The sequence below is a fragment of the Raphanus sativus genome, chromosome 6, assembly GCF_000801105.2.
Source record: "Raphanus sativus cultivar WK10039 chromosome 6, ASM80110v3, whole genome shotgun sequence".
NCBI classification, from domain to species: Eukaryota; Viridiplantae; Streptophyta; class Magnoliopsida; order Brassicales; family Brassicaceae; genus Raphanus; species Raphanus sativus.
Genome location: NC_079516.1, coordinates 30,082,999 through 30,087,893, shown reverse-complemented (window position 1 = coordinate 30,087,893; position 4,895 = coordinate 30,082,999). Strand labels below are relative to the sequence as shown.

General features: G+C 47.0%; 1 non-coding gene across 1 annotated transcript; it reads right to left on the bottom strand.

The window, feature by feature from the left end:
• Positions 1 to 1,494: 1,494 nt before the first annotated feature.
• On the bottom strand, positions 1,495 to 1,601 carry LOC130497248 (small nucleolar RNA R71). The gene has a single exon (XR_008936254.1). It is a non-coding gene; the product is annotated as a small nucleolar RNA R71 (small nucleolar RNA).
• Positions 1,602 to 4,895: the final 3,294 nt, after the last annotated feature.

Below are 4,895 nucleotides of genomic sequence, written 5' to 3'. Positions count from 1 at the left end.
GGGAGAAGAATCCATCCTCTCATAGAGAAGATCATCTGAACCCTATTGTTTCATACTCTGTTCTAATGCAATTTTATTCAGGATTATGTCTTTGTTTATGTGCATCATGATCGAGTAGTGACCTGCTCGCCTAGGGTTTTTAGGGTGTTGAGACATGAGCTAAACATAGATAAGCGATCCATAACTGTTCTTCATTCATACTGTTCTTACTGCTTTCATTAAACTGATCACTTGATGTTAGATCACTAGTTCTTCACCTAGTTAACCGCTTAGGATGAGAACTTGACATGTATTGAATGAGCTTAGTATCCCTAATCAGCGAAAGTAGATATTAGGGTGGTAAGTGAACTGATCGGACCTGTTCTCTAAAGCTTGCAATCGATCCTCATCCCAACGACAGTTAGGTGGTGAGATCGATCTGCAAAGCGATCACTGCCACGACAGTGGAGTGTTCCAGCTGAGTGATCCGAGTTCTAGAAAGCACTTCATCGCGCTTGAATAATTGTTTGGCTCCAATTCAACACCCAATGAAATACCCTAGGCTAGCTCTTGTTTAATTGAATCAATCTCGTGTTTATTTTGCTTGTTTACTATCGCCTATTTCAACCAAATCATATCTTCTTCTTAGCTTGATTCTGGAACTTATAGAACTAGAGTGTAGACTGGTCCTCTGGATTTGAATCTCAAGTACTACAATTGCAACTGTTAACTTGGCAGTAGCAAGGATTCATTTTTAGTGTATCAAGTTTTGGCGCCGTTGCGACGGGGACCAGATTTTTTACCTCTAATTTTCGGTTTCATATCTAGTCTAAGATATCTAACTCGTGTTATTTTCTTTGTTTCAGCTGATGATCCAGGTGCATGACCAGTAGACATACTCGGAGCAACGCACAAGGACCATTGCATCAGCTTACTAACGAGGAACTAGCGAGATTGGAACGACAGAACCGTCAACAGCCGAGATCAACGAACACCAACATGGGTGATCATCCAGATGATCTCACTGCTGCACTTGCACTCATGCAACAGCAGATGCAGCAGATGCAGCAGACGATCCAAGCGCAGCAAGCTGCTGCCGAGCAAGCTGCTCTGAATGCTGCGAACCAGCAGAACCAACAGGAGGAAGTGGTCCAGATCGGCCAGAGAAACTTACTGCGTAATCTGCCTGCTACGCGATCTGCCATAACCCCTCCACCGTGCACTAGGCAAGACTTCGAGATCAAGCCAGCCTTGATAAGTCTAGTGCAAAGGAAGATCTTCAATGGACTTCCTGCTGAGATACCGATGGACCACATCGAGCACTTTGAGAAGATGTGTGGTTTCACTAAAGCGAATGGAGTACCACCCGATTACATCAAGTGTACTCTGTTCCCTTTCTCTCTTGATGGGAAAGCTGCTCGCTGGCTTGATTCACTACCCACGGGATCACTCACCACTTGGGAACAAGTCCGAGAGGCCTTCTTAAGCCACTTCTACACGAAATCGAAGACGGCAGCTCTGAGACAGAAGATCGTGACCTTCAAACAATTGGTGGACGAGCCGTTCTGTGATGCTTGGGAGCGATTCAATGTCTACCGCAGAGAGTGCCCACATCACGGTTTTGAGGAAGACTATCTGCTGGGAGTGTTCTACGATGGAGTAGGCTGGGAGTACAGGAACGCTTTGAACTCAGCCAGTAAGGGAGATTTCATGACTCAGTCCACTCAAGGTGCATTCGAGTTGATTGAGAACATGGCCTCAAGCTCAGCTGACAATAACCGCGAGACTGATCGCACTCAGAAGGTGAAGAGCATTGATAACAGCAAGATTGATGAGCTCTCTGCCAAGGTCGATCAGCTGATTAAGAGTAACCAGAACCAGGTCTTCATCATGGAAGAATCCCCACAGGATAAAGCTACCGCGGAAGGCACATCAGAGGCAGATCAGTCGGCTGAGGATCAGCATGAAGTGAGTTATGTGAATGGGCAAGGATGGCAGTTCAAGAACTATCACCCGAACCCTAACGTGAGGAACAATCCCCACCTGTTCAATGCCCCTAAACCAGACGATAAAGCTCAAGGAAACCAGGGTCAGAACAGTGGATACCAAAGGCCTTATGGCAATCAGGGAAGAACCTTTGTCCTTAACCCAGCTCAGAATGCCCAATTCCACAGCCAGAAACAGCCGGTTAATCAGCAAGCTGCACAACCGACTCAGACTGCTCCGCATGATGACATGAAGAGCCTCGCCAATATGATGAGCCAACTGCTCCAAGGACAGCAGATCCAGGGGAAAGCACTGAACCAGGTCACAAACGACATCAACACCAGGATGAATCATATGTTCAATGACCTGAGTGTGAAGTATGACAATGTCTCAAGCCATATGAGACAGATGGATATTCAGATTGCTCAGACTGCTGAGAATGTGAAGAGACAGCAAGGAACTCTCCCTGGAAAAACAGACAAGAACCCCAAGGAGTGCAATGCAGTAGGTTTGAGGAGTGGAAAGCAACTGCCTGATCTAGACCCCAGGAGATTCACATCGGCTGAGAAAGGGAAGCAGAAGGAGTCGGATCAGCCACCTAAAGCTGTACCCACAGATGAGGAAGATGCAGAACAACCTACTGAGACTGTTCCGACTGAAGCAGAGCGACCCGCTGGGGTTGTTCCACCGACTGCAGCACCTTCTCCTGCTCGTCAGTATGTACCGAAAGTGCCTTACCCTGTTCCAGCTAAGGCTACACGCAAGGATAAGGAAGAGATGAAGTGCAGGAAGATGCTGGAAGACCTAACTGTCAAGCTCCCTCTGATGAGTGCGATCCAGATGATACCATCCATGCGTAGCTTTGTCAAGGGACTGATCTCTGGGAAGATATCTGATGACAGCGAGTTCATGATTGTCTCTAAGGAGTGCAGCGCGGTGCTCCAGAACAGAAGGATCAAGAAGTTGGGTGATCCGGGAAAATTTGTTCTCTCGGTTCAGATTGGGAGAACACTTTCTCATGCTCACTGGTCGATCTAGGGTCAAGCATAAACCTCATGCCATATACTGTGGCTAAGCGCCTTGGATACACGGACTTCAAGCCTACCAGGATGTCACTAGTGTTTGCTGATCGATCTGTGAAGTCTCCAGTTGGAATCCTCGAAGATCTTCAAGTTCTGGTTGGAAACACAATTGTTCCTGCCGATTTCGTTGTTCTGGAAGTCGAGGAAGATTCCAATGATCCCCTGATCCTAGGCAGACCATTCCTCTGCACTGTTGGAGCTATCATTGATGTCCGACAAGGGAAGATTGATCTCCACCTTGGAGATATTGTGATGAAGTTTGAGATGGATCAGATGCTCAAGAAACCGATGCTGGATGGACAAACTTTCACTGTCCAAGAAGATGGTGATCCGCTAGAGCCGCATGAGGGAATGATCGAGGAGATTCTCACCGAGGATCCACTTGAACTCGCCTTAGTCAGAGCTGAAGCCGAGCAGAGCTTAGAGAGTGTTGATGCTGATGCCTATGCCAAATTCCTGGATTCAGCCAGGAGTATTGAGAGAATGGTGGCGAATCTAAGTCTGGGGGAGAACAGTGAGTCCAGCACAGCGACTGGAACAACCGCGCCTCAGAACCCGTCTGTTCCGGCAGCTCAGACCGATGACTCATGGAGCGAGCTGAAAGCTCCAAAGGTAGAGCTCAAATCCCTTCCCAAGGGACTCAGGTATGCATTTCTTGGACCCAACTCCACATATCCTGTCATTGTGAATGCTGACCTGAACAATGCAGAGACTGCTCTGCTTTTGTGTGAGCTGAGAAAATATCGTAAGGCTTTGGGTTATTCTCTAGCTGACATACCTGGCATTTCACCTGATCTGTGCATGCATAGAATACACCTGGAAGATGAATCGATGACTTCTGTAGAACATCAGAGGAGGTTAAACCCAAATCTAAAAGATGTTGTAAAGAAAGAGATAATGAAACTTCTAGAAGCAGGTGTGATCTATGCGATCTCTGATAGTAAGTGGGTTAGTCCTGTGCATGTAGTACCTAAGAAAGGTGGGATCACTGTGATAACCAATGAAAAGAATGAATTGATCCCCACTAGAACAGTTACTGGTCATCGCATGTGCATTGATTTTCGTAAGTTGAATGCTGCGACTCGTAAGGATCACTTCCCACTTCCTTTTATTGATCAAATGCTTGAGAGATTGGCTAACCACCCTTACTATTGCTTTTTAGATGGTTATTCAGGTTTCTTTCAGATTCCCATCCACCCAGATGATCAGGAGAAGACGACGTTCACATGCCCTTATGGAACATATGCATACAGGAGGATGCCCTTCGGCTTGTGCAATGCTCCAGCGACCTTCCAGCGATGCATGATGTCGATTTTTACTGATCTGATCGAAGACATAATGGAGGTTTTCATGGACGATTTCAGCGTCTATGGAAGCTCCTTTCATGTCTGTTTGTCAAACTTGTGCAGGGTGCTGAAGCGATGCGAGGAGAAGCATCTGGTGCTGAACTGGGAGAAATGCCACTTCATGGTCAGAGATGGGATTGTTCTGGGACACAAGATATCAGAGAAAGGCATTGAGGTGGACAAGGCAAAGATCGAGGTCATGATGAGTCTGCAACCACCAACTTCAGTGAAGGGAATCAGGAGTTTCTTGGGACACGCTGGTTTCTATAGGAGGTTCATCCAGGACTTCTCTAAGATCGCGAGACCACTCACTCGGTTGCTCTGCAAGGAAGCTCAGTTTGCCTTTGACAGCGACTGCTTAGCCGCATTCCACACGATCAAGGGAGCCCTAGTCAGTGCACCAGTTGTCCAACCTCCAGACTGGGATCTCCCTTTTGAGATCATGACAGATGCAAGTGATTTTGCAGTGGGAGCAGTCCTTGGACAGCGTAAAGACAAGAAG